Here is a 20,667-nt window from a genome sequence, read left to right as displayed (position 1 = left end):
ATAACGCAAACCCTGAAGTCCTACACAGCAATATAATGCAAAGACAATATTGCTAAAGCTATAAGCTGCTCAATCACTAAATCAAAAGCAACATGCTCTAAAGCTGTGAAACTACACACATTGAAACAGTGCTAGTGTTCTACAAGCATGTTTCAGTAAAATTAAATCAGAATTAGAGATGGCACAGCACATCCTGCTGTTACAGACCAAATCAAATGCATGCACCCTTCGGGCTAGTAATGTTTCCTCCTCTGTGGGTGGCCTTTGGGACTAGTGTGTGGGAGTGGGAATGAGGATTGTTGTTTTAAAGCTGGCACTAATGAAGCCCATGGGTACTCGATGACAATGGTAGGATGTTTGATGAGAAGCTATTTTGTCCAGTTAGTGCTCCAAAATTGGCTTCCATGTGATTCCAGGTTTGAGAGCTTTGAATCAGTTGGTAAAAGTTAGTAAATAGTAACCCTTGCTGCAGAGATTCTTGTTACATAATAGCAAAAGTATGCCTGAAAATGAAATGGATTAAAGTTAAATGATAGCGGCAGTACTTTCTTCAATTTTATATTTCTTTTTGAAATCCCACTACACCCCAAAGCCCTGACTTAAAGAATATGAGAAAGTAGTGTAGCATTATGTGCGCTACTAGAACTTGACAGGTATCCCCGCGGCTCGTTTATTTTTCATTGTAGCCTTGGCAGCATTCAATACCATTTTGTTATAAAGTTTAAACCAGGTGTCCATGTTTTGCTAATTTCACTCCTGTGCCAAGTGTTTTTTTTTTTGTTTTTGTTTTATAGATAGTTTTTTCCAATGTCATTGTACATGTAGTTCAACTATTTTTTGAACCTTTACAACTAATAATGCAAATATTGAAAAAAATGTTACGTGTATATTATTTCCCCAAATACTGTACGTATATTATTTCCCCATCTCTCGCAACTATGTTTTGGGGTTAGGGTTAGGGGTCATCATTTTTTTTGTCCTGAAACACTTCATCTAAGTTACTTTATTACAACGTTAAATACTAATGATCAACGCCTTGACACTTTTCTGACAGCTTTTCAATTGTATCACCAAGTGGTGCTATATGTTTTACAAAATATTGTCATATAGATGTCTTCAGTACACAAATATTAATATGCATGGGAAGTTTGGGATTTTTCTAAGCATGCACATGGGAGCTAATTAGCATTTACTCTTTTTTTCTGGCCAAGGAAATATGAAATGCAAAATTTGATACCAAGCCCCATCTTATAAGTATTACAAAAACACAAGATTTTCCCCTCTGTTAGTGTCCAAGTTCTAGACATGAAACAGGACAAAAAATGTAATACGCAATGCTAACTATTTGTAGTATTTCTAGTACCATCAATTGTACTGTGGTGGCCTTACCAGAATCCCATGTGGTAATATTATGTTATTATTTGAATTATTTAGCAGCGATTATGTCCATACGGAACATTAATCTGTTTTAAACATATAATAGCAATGACAACAAATTAAATCAAGGTTCTGCATGGCTTTTGTTCAGTAAAAATCACTGTATGGGGGAGCTAGATGAAACAACAGGAACTGAGAGTTAAAGGTTTGGAGGATAGAGTGTGTACAATGCCAAAATCCAATAGAACCAGATGGTCCCCAGAATGAGTACCGCCGAGAGCAACCTACCTTCCCCCTTCACAATTTACATTGTGCATGGAATTACACCAAACACCCACCCATCAATAGATGCAATGGTGCTGTCTTCTACATTACACAATGACATTTTAACTTCCAATAGTAAGGTACCCATTAAGCTTGCACCTTAAAACAGGTTTTCCATTTGAATCGGGGGTGATCTTGAAGTTGGAAAGCATGAAAAAATATATATACATTAAGCAAACAAGGGAAAGCGTTAATTTCCTAGAATGATGCGACATACACAGTACAGTAATCAGTGAGATCAAGGTTTCTTTCACGAGCACAACCAACTGCAGACAAACACATCCCACACTCACAGTGAGAGGACACAAACTTGTTTCTGGCTGCTGTGGAGGAGACAGCCATCAATCATGAATGGTTAGGCCATCTCATTTAAACACACGCATCACCAAATTCACAGAAATTCCCACATACACAGTTCAGACATACTCATGTTGCAATTGCTTTAATCTTTTGCCAGTGCTGCTAAGAAAAATGCTTTCAGACACTGTTAGTATGCCGCATAAAAAATAATGCTATATCAAAATAAACACTTTGCTACTAAAGCTTGCCAATAAAATTATGTTATAGTCTCAAAATCTCAAAATGCGGTTAGACTGTTTTTGTCCCACATGAACATTTGGGGAATTTGTGTGTCCATTAAACCGAAAACAACAAGAAGTACATATGACGAATATACTTTGGTGACTGAGTGCTGGAGTGTTTTTGGGCAAGTGCTGCCATAAGGGCCGCAGTAGGGGGTGGAGAGATGGGTTATGCTCTCCAGTTATTGTTGTTTGAGAGGCCACTGAGCCTCTTGATCCCTGGGTAATCTCCAGCTATCTGTCTGAGTTATCACCTCTCCTCAAATAGGTCACCCCAGTAGCTCCCATTTAGGCTGAACACAACCCAATCCACACCCACGCAGAAAAAAAGAACCAAGATCACACAAAAATCAAACACTGATATAATATGGACACTTAAATTGTTTTAAAAAATGTAATAAGAGCCAATAATGTACTATTTCACCAATTATCAAAAAAAAAAAAATCATTTTCATGAAATTATCATATTATAGGCTGCCACATGTTACTACAACACTAAAACTGATGTAACAGTGAACTTAACATGCATTTGATTAACAATAAAACATGAACATAACCTCATTAAATAAAAAAAAGAACAGGTGCATCCAACAGTAACACTTTTCCAAAAGTCTTTGCAGCAGAGCAGTTCCATCAAGTAGGCAACACTTACTTTGATTATCTCTCTGCAGAGTTGGTTTAACTCTAAATAAATCAACGCTGTCAAATAATTCCAACACTGACTTCAATTTAAATCAGACCATGTTAAAAATACTCTTTGGGGGTTGAAATCAACTCTCACGACTGAAAATTAACATATCTATCAGATTTTAAATGATCAGTTTTGAGAGAAAAAAAGACCCACATGAAAATATAATTAACTCTTTTACTGCCAAAGACGTTAAATGACGTTCTGCAAAAACCTACGGAGGAGCGCAAAGACGTTAAAAGACGTCCACCCATTTTTTTTTATTTTTTTTTTGAAACGGGTAGAGGGAACCCTTCCGCATCTGTGGTGAAAGTTTCCAGCAAGTCTGTTGTGCCTAATGACTATTTTTGGCCCCTCGAGGGTAGCGATGACTCTCTTTTGACAAGATTGGGTGGGCATCAGTAGAAGACGTGAGGCGGGGCTAGAGTGTTGAGGGGACATTGGCTGAAGAAGCCATAATGGCGGCCGCTTGCAAGCAGCTCACGGTCGAGCCGTTTTTTTCAAAGACATCGACCAACGATAAAGAGCACAATGATGACGACGATGATCATCATCGATGATGATGATGGTGACTCCGAGGTTGACGCCGAAGTTGGAAGCGCTGACGCGGCGGCTATGACGACGTTATAAAGGTTCACGGGCGAGCGATGCTGACACCGGAAAACACGGAGCACAACGCTCAGGCGGACGTTCAATCGGACGACGAAGAGTGCCCCGAGTCCAATGCATATTCATCGGAGGAGTGTGTACAGTCTGCTACTTGATATTTATTCCCCGGAAAAAAAGGCCGTCAAGAAAGTGTAACGTTTGCACGCGAAACGGTCAAATGCGAAAGTGAAAGTAAACTGTTGTGTGAGTCCAGTGGCGTCTCCTTGCACGCAGGAGAGCGTTACAAAAAGAAAAACTGTATTTGAAACATCCACATAATTGTAAGTAGTACCACAGTTGCACACATTTGTAAATAGTTTGCGAAATTGTTTTGTCAAATTGTTACACTGTTGAATGGAAATAAACGTATTTTGCAAACTAAAAACACTTTTTCATTGTTGGTGAAAGCGTTTTGCAGAAGTAAAGCACTATTTAGGTTTTTGTGGCATCATTCATGGACAAAAAGAAGTGATTCACTAGAGTGCATGAAATAACATAGTTTCACAAAAAGCTCTTTTTCTCCGCTTTTTGTTTCAAAATAGAGAATTTCGGTGAAAGTAACCATTTTCTATTGTTGATTACTGAAGAACGGAATAAGGTAGAAACAAACTTTTTTCTGATGAAAGATGAGAGTCCAATCTTTCATTTGGTAGTATGTGTGTTTCCATAGTCCAAACACAACATTTTCTGTGGACCTTGAAAGATCAGTCAAAATGCTTAAATCGGCTGACACTGGCGACAACCCGTTTCTGAAAACGTCTGGCAGTCAAAGAGTTAATTCCCAATAAAAAATAGTAAAAATGTTATTCAGGATTTTTTTTTTTTTCATTTTTGGTGAAATTATTAGATTGATTACATTTTTAATGAAGTTTAATACAAATGTTATATTTTCATGCATTTTTGGGAAAAAATATGTATTACAGGGTGCTTTAAGACATATGGGATACAATTTGATTTAAATTTATTCCACTAAACATAGTGGTCATTTCAATTAGGGTGTATATGATTTAAGCAAGTTTCAAAATGTTTGTAGGTAAATTCCACCCATTGTATCACTCACTGAACAGAACCAGTACGTAATTGTTTGCACCAGTGAGCATTAATACATCCATTCAATGAAGATGGAGTAACTGACCTACTGAGTATGCCACCTTCCGGTGCCCTGGGTCGAATCCCAAATGCAACCATTTGGTGGAAAAGTCACATGATTTTGACCTCGGAATAGATGTCACCGAGGATGGGTGAACACATTGTGTCCCGTACTGCTGTGCTTTATATCCAATACATCACTTCCTATTATCTAGTCTACATCCCGGTCGCACTGCAACACTGTGGACCATTGTCTTGAGGTTTGGTGGAAAACGGGCAGCATCGGTCATGATTAAAAGAACAATTCATCATCTAAACCACTGGCGCTTGACAGCATTTCCAGTCGCATCAAAAGGTCTTTGTGGTGCCCTTCCCAGAATCCCGTGCTTGTTGAAGACCGGACAACAAAATACTTTTTGTTATCATCACAGAGGATAGCATTATCTCCTCTGAACATCATTTTTTAAATGGGAAGGGCATATAACCATAGCTTCAATTTGCTATGTTCTAATTGCCTTTCACCATAAATGAACTCAAGAATGTATATATTTAACATAATGCTTTAACGGATGATGATAATGGCACACTTACTACTGATGGTGCAGCCTTAGTTGACCTACTTAAACACAAACTTAGGCCTACAAGTAAAGTAAATTAACATGTACTGCTCTGCCCAAAAAATAAATAAAAATGCACCACTTTTTATTCAAGCTGTGTTAGTTGATTGTCTGTGACTGGCTCTGCTTAATAACAAAAGAGGCAAAACAAAAGGGATGAATAACTTGGTCTCATTTTGCTATTTATGCATCTTAAAAAATACATGCACAGACACGCACAAACAACCATGCACACAGTCGTGCATCCCATTCAAAGTTCAGTGTAGGTAGGCGGTTGGACTGACCAAAACAATTTATGTTATATGTGAACCCCCCATATAACTTTCATGGGCATAATTTTTGCTAGCGATAACGGTTTGTGACAGTTCCACCCACATTTCAAGCCTTGAGGATTTAGAGCAAATGCAAAAGTAAAGCTGCAGGGCTCCTTTTTGCTGCATATGCCTGATGTTTGCACCGTCACTTGCAGCAGTGCAGAGGTTTATGGAAGGACATTTGGGTAGGAAAAACATTTGGATTGGAAAAAGGGGCATGCTGAGCAAATTATAAAGACAAGTGCCTAAATGTTAGCTGCTTTTAAGATGGCAAATTATTTGTGCAGGGGTGAATGCAACAATGTTGAGCTTACTGAGAGCTGATAAACAGATATAAAACTTGGGATTACTTTTCAAAGGAACTTTAATTGACGTAAATGACTGCAAACTTTGATGCTGACAGCCTGACACAGTTGTCATTCCTACTGATCACATTAATAGACTGGGCTTACTCAAATGTGCTGTTTTAGTCGCAAAATCCTAACTGTGGTTCTGACGTCACTTTATCTCAACCTGACGAGTTTAATACTTATCTGCCTGCTGACAAGATCTGGTGAATATGATAAGCTTGATTTGTGTACATATAAAGTTTTTGGTGTTTAGTTTTTTTGATGTTAGAAAATCATATGGAGGCATGAGGCAAGGTCAGAAAACCACATTATTGAATGCTGATCCTTATCTAAACATCCTTTGAGGTCTCTTTGTGGGCTACGGTGGTGCTGAGACGGATGAAAGCCAATCTGAACCCAAGGCTGTTTTAAAGAAGAATGGAGTTTGATGACAGCATTAGCCTTTACCTGATGTCACTGGGGAAGCATCTTTATGAAAACAATGATTAAGGGAAGGTTAGTACAGTGAATTTATACCAAGGTTGCTAAATAGATTATGGCCTTTGCAAATCTGCCTTGTTTTGAATAACATCACATGCCTTATTTTGTGGCTGAGCCTCTCTGATAGAATTCCTCCAATAGGCACTAGCCAGACTGTTTCTTCTTGCATATCAACATCCGTAGAGAATTCAAGATGATTCAAGTTTTGCGCCTCGCTGCACGAGGTTGGCGGTGGTTTGGCAATGTGCTCTACTTGACTAATTAAAGTCTAAACAGTGCATGTATAAATACAGATGGGAGCTGCCATTCAGCTGGCTCCACAATAAATGCTGGACTTACAATCAAGTCAGATGTCCAAATGTTCTATCAGTGCTTTTATTGAGTCACATTGGGAGCAGGCACAAGACAATGAAATTGTTGTGTGTTAATGAAACTCACACAGAAAGCATAAATAGAGATAAAGCAAGACAGACACAGAAAGGGGTAAAAAATAGGCACCCTATGGTGCATAAATATGATTTACGAAGCCATATTTATCCCAGGCTCTACTCCTGTGGGCCCATAACCATGGACCCATGAAAGGTACATTTTAATATCCTATAACCGAGCTTACAAGGAAGTATGTCGCATTGGATGTAATGTTAAAAGCACAAGTTAAATAATAAAAGATCATAATTTGGATCTGCAGCTAATTATAATGGGCTAAGAAGAAAAAGAATCACACTTTATAAGTCTTCCTGGGGGGAAACTGAATTAATACTATTTGGCACTTACATCCAAAGTTGTACAAGCTTATTAGCGTTATTGCTGAGCGTTGCAAAGAGGAGAACACTGTGACGCCAAGAGTCAAACGTTCAAAGAGAGAAACACCTTGTAGAAGCTGAACAATGTGCGGAGATCAGACGAGTGCATGCTAACATCATCATGAGACGCTAGCAGAACAGAAGAGTCCACCCCCACTATGTGGCTCAGTGACAGAAAGTCATGTCCACAAGCTGTCAACCTTCCACACAAAAGCCCACGGCAAATACTGACATAATCACTTAAATGTATGTGGAGTGTATGACTCTTTATGGGCTTCTCTCAGGACATCTTAACCAAGGGGAACTACTTAACAACTAGGTTAATAGTTCAAAAGGTTCAAGTGTGCTTCTTTTCTTTGCACTGAAATTTCACAAAGGATCACAATTAAGATGCTATTTCAATCATAAAAGCAATATACTGTATAGTTGTTATGAATAATGTTTCAAATGTATTATGATTTATGATAAGGAAAAGTACAGTATGCTAAACAAAGATAAGACAAGCTACTACCTTAACAAGTTTGTTTTTATTTACAACTATGCAGACTACAAATGTCCTCAATTAGTGTAATTATTTATATGTACAGTGTTCCCGTGTTTTCTGCTGGAGTTAAGCTCCAAAAAGTGCTAGTGTTGTTAAGATACTGTTTTTAGCCCCCGATCCCGATACCGATTCCGATACCCAGTTTTGCAGTATCGGCCGATGTCATACCAATACTTAGTTGTTGTTTTTTTCCCCAACATGAAGCCCTGCCATTGGTTCAGAGCATCCAAGGGCCAATAGGATATCTTGGCTCGGCATGCAGTGAACACGTCACACATCAGTGAACGTCGTGCACAAGCAAGACACAAGATGCTGCATCCAAAGTCCTATATTAGCGTCAGAAACAATTGTATTGGCATTTTACTTGTTACTTGCCGATGCCAATACCACTGTTTTAATGCAGTATTGGGGCCTCTCCTGAAACCGGTATCGTATCGGAACAACACTAAAAAAATATCTGCAATAAATAAAAAGTAGTAGCAAAGTAGTTAGCTTAATGATTTACATTTATTCTCAATGTGTTAAGGCTGTAAAACCCCTCACCACACAATTTATACACTTTTCTCATCGAGGCGTTTACATTTTCTCACATTTCTCTCTTGTTTAAACAGTCTCAATGTTCAAACATTCATAAAATTTAAAAAATAGGTACATTACTGTACATTACTATAAAAAAAATGCATGCAAAAGTGCACTAAAAAAAATCTGCGATACGGCGAAAAGTGAACCGCGTTAAAGCGAGGGAACACTGTAATTACATTATCAGTTACAACTAAATATTGCACACACACAGAATCAGCCTGTGTTTGTATGGAAAGAATGGAGGATTTTAAATAATGCAATACATTTCACATTTTTCTCATGCATTTCTATCTCTATAAAATACATATATCCCTGTCGTATAATGTGCTCTTTAAACGATCGTGTTTACGACAAAACCCACAAACCAATCTCTGTCACATGTACAAGTCTATAAAATAGTATTGATTCCCACCCACTACACCCACATTAATTGCCTGCGTGAATAATGTGCACAACCATTGTACTTGCCCAAACATGAAGAGGACAATGCTATAAAATATCTGATCACATTCCTTCGACAATTACATCTTAAATATCAACCAAATCGACTTAACTTTCAATTGTATTGAAAACAAGCACAATGAATACATGGGCTTTGAATATATTTTAACACATGCATTGAGGCCATTCTAGGGGGATAAATAAATCAATGCAATTCTGTAGGGAACACAAATGCGGGGAGCCCTTAGATCAATGGTCATGTGGTGATATTGCATGTTGGCCATGCTTCATTCAGTCGTCCCCCCCCCCCCCCCCCCTTCTCAAGACATGCACAATGGTTGCATATATTGCCCATGAATAATGCAAGAAAGACAGCCATGCATGCAACATTTAAGCAAAATGGCTAAAATAAATGTATCAACAGGTCATCTGATTTCACTTAATTCAAGATAATATAGCTGATTACATTTCAATGCAGTATTTGAGCTGGTGCTATTATACCATTTCATTAAAATTCCCACATTGTTGTCATTTTCTTGCAGCCCGTCATTTGCACCCATAAGCTTGAATGATAAAGAATAAAACTTGTTTACATGTAAGCCCTGCAGCACAAATATGATATGTGTGTGGGGAGAATACATCATTCACTTCTCTCTTTGATATCAACTTATGGCCTTAAGCGTTTGTGTGGCTGACAAAAGATGAAGTTCACAGGGCTGATCCCATCACAACACACTCAAACACACAACATCCCAAAAATGCTGCCTATTTGGGCTTTTAGGTTCTAGCTTAACATGTAAAGAAACACTCATTTCCAAACTAATATGTCACTCCAAATGCGTGTGACTGCTAACATTGACAAAGCGAAGGAAAATCTGAATCAGGACAGAACCCTCATATGTCAGCAAGCATTCATTTAATGTGCCTCCTCATGTGTCATATTTGTCAACCCTGTAATAAATCCTCACTTAACGAGCATTAGATGTAGTTTTATTGGAGCTGTTTGAGAGAGGTGCTGATTTATTTAAACAGTGTTTCCGGTAACTGTGATGCTGTTGAAATGTACTGTTATAGTAACATTTTATTACCTCCAGTTCACTTTACTGCCTGACCTTTTTAAGGGGGCTCACTTCTGAGGAAGGCCATTTGACTACATTTTCTTGATCAACGATGGGGAACTGTGTTTAACCATTATTTATACGATCTATTTATTTTAGAAGTCAGGAAAAAAAAAAACATTATTTATACGATCTATTTATTTTAGAAGTCAGGAAAAAAAAAACAATGTTGAATTAGTACGGTGCATAGACAATTCCATAAACAAGTGCATGTCCCATTCCTGATTCAGATGTTTCAAATTTCAATATGTCACTAAGACAACCAAGGTTAACATAAAATGCTGTTTTAAAATGATTATATTCATTATTTTGTTTTGGGTTTTTTTTTTCTTTAAAAAAATAAAATCATAAGATTTGGCTTGATGAGACAAAATGTTTAAGGGGGAAATATATCCCCCAAAAATATTTTTCAAAAATGTGTTGTATGTGCCCCCACTACACCACACGGCATTCAAATTAATATTGACTTTGTGGAATATGAACAAAGCAGCAAAAAAAAATTATCCATCGCTGGGGGCGGCCATTTTGCCACTTACTGGTGCCAGAAAATTACATCACAGTTGTTCAGGTAACAACCAATCATGGCTCATCTTGCGAACACCATATGACCAAACTCAGAAAACAGGTGAGCCAGGATTGGTTGTTACCTGGGCCCTGAGCAACTGTGATGTCATTTTAATTAAGTCGACAGCCAGTGGCAAAATGGCCGCCCCCTGAGATGGATAAAAACAGGTGGATTTTGGACTTACATTTCACAAATAAAATTTTATTTAGAACACTGTACTTAGACTAGTGGCGTTAAATACAACATATTATTGTAAAGAAAATGTTGTGGTTGACTTCCCCTTTATATGTGATGAATATGCAAGAAAAAATGAAATTAGGAAAATAACAAATATTTCTTCACGGCACATTATATAATTATTTCAACAACAATAAAAAAAATATATTGTTTTTAACACATAACCCTGAATTGCTTTGAAGAAAATAAAACAAAAAATATCAGATGGAAAACAGTAAAGTGGGAGGCCAAACTAAATCTATTCTACTTGATTACATTGTGTTATTCTTCTTCAAGCTATTAAGAGAGACTGAGTAACTGCTGTAGTAGTCCAGCCTATTTTGTCTAAATGGTTCCAAGTAGTTATTAATCAATAACCAATTCTGCACAATTTGAATAGTTGTAATGATTTTCTCCAAAGCAACAGGTATTTATTTCCATTTCCATATAATGTTTGCAAATGTTGCTATTAGTCAATGTGTATCTCATTAATTTGACCATCTGCAACAATGACCGGAAATATTTCCAGCCACTTTCCAAATACGGTATCAAGGATGCCCTAGCTCCCTTGCTGGTAACATGATACAGACGCCCAGCATCCAAGTCAGCTATAGTGGATAATGTCTGCATGTATTTATTGCAGCACAGCAACAGGGAACATTATGCATCAAAGTAAGTGCTATCTTTAGCCAGCACATCTTTCCATAAGGGAGTCAACAAAATCCCATTTCCCATGATCAATCAACTGCTGCTAAATTAAAGTGTGAATTATAGCTTTTGTTCATTTTCATGCATGTGCCTTAAATCACTTTCAATCCTCTAGTCTCCCATGAAAAAAAAGAGATGAAAAAATAAGTGCGGTAATTTGGCAAACAGGTTTTTTTCAGTGTGTCACCATGAGTATAGCGAGGATAATTAGGGTTTAGTAAGAGGAGAAAATGCAGCAAAGGCTTGAATTTTAGCCCGAGTGAAATTCTTTATTTAGCTCCTCAGTTTTAATGGCAGCCACTCTTCCTCTCCATCCTTAGAGCTCTCTGAAGGTTACCACTAAAGCAAGAATGATTAAAAGTAATAGCCATTTAAACAAGAGTGAAACAGACCGCAAAAATCTTATCAGTTATATATAGTATCACTTGATGATTTTAGTAAACTACATAATAGTAGGTACAAAACAAGAATGCCAATTGTAACGAACTAAAGAGATCACATAATGCGTGTTGTCCCATGAGCACGCTGTACCAGCATCATTGATGGTAGGGCTGATCGATGACAGACAAAGGAAATGTTTTTGTTCTTTCCTAAATCCCAGCTTGGTTGTTCCCATTTTTTTTAACATGCTATTGCTCTGGAGTGTATTTATGCTATTGACCAAATGTATGTAGTTCCAAAATATATCGCCCCACAAAGCCAGTATCATTCAACATTTAAATGTGTGTTGCAATGCATTTTGTTCTATTCAGGGGGACATATTCACAGCAAAAAGTCCATTGATAAATTGATTCCCACTTGATTGATTTCAACAATTGTTCAGAGTTGATATAGCTGCACACTTTCCAGAGTCAAGTCAACATATGTAAAATAGTGAAAATATTTAACACTGGGAGCGAGTACATTTTCAACGCACAAACCAGAGTTACTTAACACTACAGGAGTAGACGTTTAACTCTCCTCAGACACTCATAAGAGATGACTCCTAAAAGATTGACCACAACAGTGATCGAACCAGCATACCTGTGTTTTTGTTGCTGTTTTTTAAATAGCGAAGTAGTTAGCTTAATGATTTACATTTATTCTCAATGTGTTAAGGCTGTAAAACCCCTCACCACACAATTTATACACTTTTCTCATCGAGGCGTTTACATTTTCTCACATTTCTCTCTTGTTTAAACAGTCTCAATGTTCAAACATTCATAAAATTTAAAAAATAGGTACATTACTGTACATTACTATAAAAAAAATGCATGAAAAAGTGCACTAAAAAAATCAGCGATACAGCGAAAAGTGAACCGCGTTAAAGCGAGGGAACACTGTAGTTACATTATCAGTTACAACAAAATATTGCACACACACAGAATCAGCCTGTGTTTGTATGGAAAGAATGGAGGATTTTAAATAATGCAATACATTTCACATTTTTCTCATGCATTTCTATCTCTATAAAATACATATATACCTGTCGTATAATGTGCTCTTTAAACGATCGTGTTTACGACAAAACCCACAAACCAATCTCTGTCACATGTAGTCTGTGCACAACCATTGTACTTGCACAAACATGAAGAGGACAATGCTATAAAATATCTGATCACATTCCTTCGACAATTCCATCTTAAATATCAACCAAATCGACTTAACTTTCAATTGTATTGAAAACAAGCACAATGAATACATGGGCTTTGAATATATTTTAACATATGCATTGAGGCCATTCTAGGGGGATAAATAAATCAATGCAATTCTGTAGGGAACACAAATGCGGGGAGCCCTTAGATCAATGGTCATGTGGTGATATTGCATGTTGGCCATGCTTCATTCAGTCCCCCCCCACCCCCCTTCTCAAGACATGCACAATGGTTGCATATATTGCCCATTAATAATGCAAGAAAGACAGCCATGCATGCAACATTTAAGCAAAATGGCTAAAATAAATGTATCAACAGGTCATCTGATTTCACTTAATTCAAGATAATATAGCTGATTACATTTCAATGCAGTATTTGAGCTGGTGCTATTATACCATTTCATTAAAATTCCCACATTGTTGTCATTTTCTTGCAGCCCGTCATTTGCACCCATAAGCTTGAATGATAAAGAATAAAACTTGTTTACATGTAAGCCCTGCAGCACAAATATGATATGTGTGTGGGGAGAATACATCATTCACTTCTCTCTTTCATCGAATACACAGACATATTTTTTTTGAGGCATTTCGTCGAAAATCTGGTTCTGTCAACATCGGGCCCGTCACAGGCAAAAGCTTCCGCGTTTAGCGAAACACGGACTTCTTTTTTTTTTTTTTTTGCAACGCCTCGGAATAAGTACACAGACAGATTTTTTTCTTCGAGGCTTCGTTCGCTTCATAAAGTACTTTTAGGAAAATAAGAAAGTGCACTCGCTGAAATGTGGTTAGGTGTCGATTGACGGCCGATGTTAAGTGCGGTTTTCAACTTGAACCTTAACACCTCTTTTGAGGAGAGCATTTGAAGTAGGCTATGCAAATGTTGACCACAGTCACACTGAAAATGAATTCATGGCCCCGAACTCCTTTTGTCTTTCAAGACTGTCAGTATTTCCCAGTGATAAGGAAGAAAGGGGGACGAGGAAAATGGTACTGACTTGTCTCTCCCAAACTGGAGACAAGCAGGTGAAAGGCACAGCCAATCTAACACTGTCTGGGAGTGATCTAACTCTGGGCGATCAACTCTGACATAACACCTACTCTACACACAATTGAATTCTAAAAACATTAAAATTACACTATGGGAGTTAAAATTAACTCCCACAAATTTAACTCTGCAATTTTGACACTCCAATGTTTGCTGTGTTGAAAACTCACTTAATTGCTTGTATACAAATCAACAAATCTGATTCTGGTCCAATTGTGACGTCTGTATTAGATACTCCTCATGCTGACGCTGGATGAAGTATGCACATCACCATTTTTGCATCCGTTCCTTGGTCTTCCTTGCTGCTGATCTGTTTTGGACAGAGCCCCTTCGAAGACATCATGATGCTGTTCAGCTAGCTATCAGATCGATTTTGTGTGGTGTAATGTTTATCAAAGCAACGCACATCGAGCTGTGCACAGCATCGCAGAGCTTCACATGAATGATCACTTTTTAAGAAAAAAAAGAGGAAAAAGGTTAGTTTAAAATACAGGCACGTTCCCGTTCTTAATTATGCACTTTGTTGAAACTGGCCTGTGTTCATCAAAGGAAAATATGATGACAGGCCTCCTTAATGTGTTTCCTCTACTCAACTAATAACTTCAGATGTAACTACCTCCCGTTTTGCTCTGGGAATGAAAGCCAAATATTTGCTAGAGGCCTTTATTAGGCAACAAATCATACGGGTAACAAAAGTGGATTTTCAAAATGCAAACTGCTTATGTGGCTCATGTGGCAAAAGAACTATGCAATTGCTTTCTCAAGTTCAACAAAATTGTATAATGCTTTCCTTGTGTTTTTTTAAATTTTATTTTCACTTTTATCGCTCACCTCGCCCCACTGTACTGCCAATCTAATGCAAAGTACCGCTCTCATTACCCCGACGACAAGGGGTGGAGCTAGGCCCTTGCAATTCAAGTGATATGAGCAGTAACATTTACACAGCATAGTATAATTTAACCTGCTCCAAACGTGATTCAAATGTTCACCAGTGTGTAATAATAGTGGGGGGGGGGGGGAATCATGCTATAATGGTGTATACTATAGCCACAAGAATAGAACTTTACAAATCGCTGCCAGCATTACACAAACTAAGATATCATGGCTGTTAACTCTTTCACAGCCAGACGTTTTCAAAAACGGGTTGTCGCCAGTGCCAGCCGATTTAAGCATTTTGAGTGATCTTTCAAGGTCCACAGAAAATGTTGTGTTTGGACTATGGAAACACACATACTACCAAATGAAAGATTGGACTCTCAGCTTTCATCAGAAAAAAAAAAGTTTGTTTCTACCTTATTCCGTTCTTCAGTGATCAACAATAGAAAATGGTTACTTTCACCGAAATTCTCTTTTGAAACAAAAAACGGAGAAAAAGAGCTTTTTGTGAAACGATGTTATTTCATGCACTCTAGTGAATTGTACACTTCTTTTTGTCCATGAATGATGCCACAAACACCTAAATAGTGCTTTACTTCTGTAAAACGCTTTCACCAACAATGAAAAAGTGTTTTTTGATTGCAAAATACGTTTATTTCCATTCAACAGTGTAACAATTTGACAAAACAATTTCGCAAACTATTTACAAATGTGTGCAACTGTGGTACTAATTACAATTATGTGGATGTTTCAAATACAGTTTTTCCTTTTGTAACGCTCTCCTGCATGCAAGGAGACGCCAGGACTCGCACAACAGTTTACTTTCACTTTCACATTGGTCCGTTTTGCGTGCAAACGTTACACTTTCTTGACGGCCTTTTTTTCCGGGGAATAAAAAGCAAGTAGCAGACTGTACACACTTCCTCCGATGAATATGCATTGGACTCGGGGCACTCTCCGTCGTCCGATCGAACGTCCGCCTGTGCGTGCTCGGTTGTGTTCCGCGTTACGACACCGTCATAGCCGCCGCATCAGCGGTTCCAATTTCGCCGTCAAGCTCGGATTCACCTTCATCATCATCGAGGATGATCACCGTCGTCATCAATGTACTATTTTAGCGTTGGTCGATGCCTTTCGTCTTGTAAGTGTAGAGCTGCTTGCAAACGCTCGCCATTGCCCGTTCCCTCCTCCATCTAGCTCCATCTAACGTCTTCTACTGCCGCGTCAATGCTTCTCAACCACAGAGTCACCACCCTCATCTTCATCATCGATGATGATCATCGTCGTCAACAATGTGCTTTTTCAGCGATGCTTTTGGTCTTTGAAAAAAACGGCTCTGGCGTTAGCTCCTCGCGACCGGCCGCCATTTTTCCTTTGTTTTCCATTCTGATCTCCTGCTCAATGCTCTAGCTCCGCCTCTACTGACGCCCACCCGATCTTGTCAAAAGAGAGTCATCGCTGCCCTCTAGGGGCCAAAAATAGTCATTAGGCTCAAAAAACCTGCTTAAAACTTTCAGGAGAGCTCCGCAAGCCTTCCCAGCACCCGTTTCAAAAAAAAAATAAATAAAAATGGGAGGACGTCTTTTAACGTCTTTGGCGCTCCTCCGTAGGTTTTTGCAGAACGTCATTTAACGTCTTTGGCAGTAAAAGAGTTAAGCGAAAACCCCTCATGCCCAAATATGGTCTTTTTTTTTTTCAGTGAAGTGATACTATTGGTTTGTCCCCAAATATGTTTTTGTTGTTGTTGTTTTTTTACGCCATATTAAGCAATTTAAAGTTGTGAAAATAGCTTGAGAACAAATCTAGTGACGCTCTTGAATGCCTCTCATGTTTGAGAAATGTTGCAAAATGATTTATATAAAAAAAAAAAAAACGTTACAAATGTTCTGGGGAAATTGTGTGATGTAATTGTGACGTATTGAAAGTATGGATGTTTTTTTTTTCAAAAAATAATTTAAAAAAATGAAAAAAGTGAGGTTAGTTACATTTCAGCTTGCTTTGCTCAAATATTGTGAGCCCCGGAGTTAAGTTTCCATGCAGATGAATACTTGAGGTCAGCTCATTGTTTTATTTATTACAATAAAATTAATGGTTTTATTTATTACAATGTTCATAGCTTAAGGCCTTTACGAAAGAGTTTAGGAGGATGACACAACACCGATGTTTGTGAGGGACACATTAAAAGGCTTTTTGCATGGTGGGAGCTCAGCATGGATGGCGCAAGCTTTGTGTTTGTATCATTTAGATCAACGTCAGTGTAAAAAAATTGCTTTTTCCCCCCCTTTTTTTTTTAGCATATTAAATTAAAGATTGAACATAAATTAAATTTTGAACCAAGCATTGTTAAGTCAAGCAAGATGGTGTATTTTTGAATTATTTGAAAGTAGTCATTTTGATGGTATGGTACAATCACATTTAGATTTGTATCTGATAGTCATAGGATCCCAACTCACACTTTGTATCATAGATGTATATGTAGGGTGTATAGTATAAATAAACGTAATGAGTAAATAAATAGATTTCGGTAGTCACAAAACACTGAAACCAACAAATTAGCAGCCATGGTGGAGGTGGTGGGTTGGACAATGTTAAATCCTAACTCTACATCATGTGTGTAGGTGCACAAGACTGCATCTAGGGCAGATGAGAGAAATACCTATGTGTGCATGTTAGCTCGAAACACAAGAACACACGTATCCATGCAATGTTTCTTAATACTAAAAAAAACTGCCCACGGCTCACTTACAGTGGCAAATAGGCTTAGTTGCAAGATGCGGCGATAAGGGGAAAAAGAAAGAGAGAAAGAGGAGGAAGTGAGGAACGGGTGGGGGAGAGAGAAAATAAAAGAGGTATTGAAATCAAGCGTGGAGATGCAGATTTGTTTAGGCTGTGATGACCCAAATGGTGTGGACTGTTTGCTCAACAGCAGACAAAAAGCAATCATTATTCTAGCACTAAGGTGGATTAGTAAGGCTTACCAGGAATGTTATCTACTTCCATAATGTGATGTCTGGTATTAGCATAATGCAAAAATGATTAGACACACATTACTATGGAAGTGTATAGGGTAATGACATAATTATTATCACAAGTTGTCAAAAGCATGCTTTATGTGGACCTTATCCTGCTGAATGATTAAAAAGATTTTAGAGATTGCTGGCATGGTCAGACTGAATAATGTTTTTATTTTTATCATTACTATATAAAAAAAAACAAGTATGAATAATCTTTCACTCACTCAAACATCCATTGTAGTGGTCAGATGTGTACATAAAAATTATGTGAATAAAACAGCCTCTAAATTCACTGCTAAAAAACAATGATGAGGAGCATGCTGGTATTATTGTTTCACTGCCATCTGCTATTATCAATGCCAGTCATTTCAAATTTATTGTACAGTACAGAATAATATATAACTTGAGTATATCAAAATACAGAGGAATAAAAAGGGAAACATTTTAGATATTTATTTGTTACAGCAGTGGATGTCTTCATTCTCAAAATTCAAAATCTGTGTTTTTAGAGTAATTAGATAAAGGCTCTTGCCACCATACTGAAAAAAAAAAACGTGAGTCTGCCTGTCAAACTCATGTCTCAAAACACAACAATAGAAACATTATTTTTGCGGGATAACCACTATTGACGAAACTGAAGACTTCAAATGATAAGCAACTAATAGAATGAGATAACTGCAAACGCAAATCCATTATTGTCAATGCTGATGTGGCTGACGCTTATGGATTTACTAATCTATGTTAATGTGTTCATCAGCGGTGTAGGTTGGTTATCTGACTGACATGTTTGAGTAAAGGTGAGCAGTGACACATAGTTATCAAGGGTTTTAATTTCCACTGATTAAAAATATTGAGGAAACAAGACTTGACAATCACCTCTATCTGATATTTGCAATCATTTATATTTGGGGCAAGAACTTGGGCTTTGGAACCGGATGGTCAATGCTTGAGTCCTGTTACGCACAAACATGTAAAATTGCAACTAGTTATTGGAGAGATGCTAATCTTTTTCTGGACTACTGTTGACTTTTTTTTTCTTTTCTTTTTTATGCGGTACTCATTTGCACAGATGCAATGCAACATGACACATCAATATATTACTGCAATTAAAGCAGAAGGGTTGGCATTGCCAGGAAGAGAACATGAGTCAATTTCAATCAAGATAGACATCTAAATTGTACTGGCATGCATCAAATGTGTGTCAAGTTGCATGAACGCCTTCCCCAGAAATAACAACCACAATGTGAAAACATCTTTTCTGAAAAGATGTGAATTAGGACTGACATTTAATACAGTCAAAGTTATTTCTTAACGTACCGTTGTCAAGGCCTATAATCCTTCCAAAAGATGATATATGAAAGGAGTTAATTAGAAAGTCTGCGCAGTTTGTTCACTATCACAAAAGGCCTTGGGGCATTCTTAAATATGGACATGGGCAGGAGCCTACCAGATATTGTATATACACCATGGAGATGAGCTACAAACAATAACTTCTAGTTCAGTTGGCTCTCAGCAGACCTTGGCAGCAGTGGTCTGAGTGTGATCCACCCTGAGGTGCAAGTAGAGAAAAAAAGCAGACTAGGATAGTATAATTCAGGGCAACTCAAGCATGGAAGAAACTGTATAGAATGCATACATCTCCTAATGGCCATATGGTGGTGTGCATGCTTGTGCATGTAAAAAAAGACATACAGGCGAAGCAAACGCAAGCAAGAGGTTTCCTTTATCTGTTCAGGCAATAACCAGCAATGTGGAAATCTAAGAGTATCCACATGGGATGTGACTTAAATATGTTCTGTAAATATCATAAGGATTCAGAACGCTAATTATTATTATTATTTTTAATGTTGCCACTACATTGACAAATGTCAAGTGTTTTGGATAAATGTAATTAGACTGGATATTCAATAGATGTAACTTAAATCCAGTTAGAATTGTTCAAATATGTTGGTTAGTCAGTGTGCCTTGCATTGTTAGTGTAACCCGCCACTTGAAAAATGCTACTTAAAATATGGGGATCAACAGAAATGTATCATGATAGAAATTTCTGGCTAAAAAGGCAGTTCAAAAGTTATATGTTTTGAATCAAGGGAATATTTTCCATGCCATATTTTATCAAAAGCTCCCTTCACCACAGTCCTGACTTTGCTTTAATTCTGAGTGGGTGTGAAAGCATCAAGGTAGTTTTCAGGTTGTATGATGAAATTGGACTGGATTGTGACTCGACTTTCTCAGTGGGTGCTGAAATGAAGCAATCATTGTAAAAAGAATCGGTTTTCCACGATCATGAGTTCCTGTTCTGCAACGTTCCCTTCGGAGGTGCTTATATAAAATCCCAATTTTCCTGACCTTGCCCTTAGCTTGCGAAGATAGGAGCAAGGTTGACAAGATATGTTTCCAAAACCCTCACTCTGCTTTGTGATCCTTTGCTCCGCAAAAGTTTTCATTTAGTTTCATTTATAAAAGAGATGCAATTGATGCTAATTTTAGTTGCTCGTACTGTTGTTCAAAAGCCAAGACGATGAGCTTGTAAATCAAATGAATTTCATCTCAAAGAAGCGTTGTTTCTTTATCAACTGATAAAAGTTGCAATTTGAACAGCATTTTTGATTCATGATGATAAGGCTATATATGTCAAATGTGCATCTACAAAT

The 20,667-nt window shown here is 37.6% G+C and overlaps 1 protein-coding gene across 3 annotated transcripts in view; it reads right to left on the bottom strand.

Annotated features, from left to right (window-relative positions):
* The window catches only part of ctnna2 (catenin (cadherin-associated protein), alpha 2), a 227,923-nt gene that overhangs the window by 121,750 nt on the left and 85,506 nt on the right, over positions 1–20,667 (bottom strand). The window lies entirely within an intron of this gene.

Source organism: Vanacampus margaritifer, chromosome 7 (assembly GCF_051991255.1).
Source record: "Vanacampus margaritifer isolate UIUO_Vmar chromosome 7, RoL_Vmar_1.0, whole genome shotgun sequence".
In the NCBI taxonomy this organism is placed as follows: domain Eukaryota; kingdom Metazoa; phylum Chordata; class Actinopteri; order Syngnathiformes; family Syngnathidae; genus Vanacampus; species Vanacampus margaritifer.
This window is presented reverse-complemented; position numbering and strand designations above follow the sequence as displayed.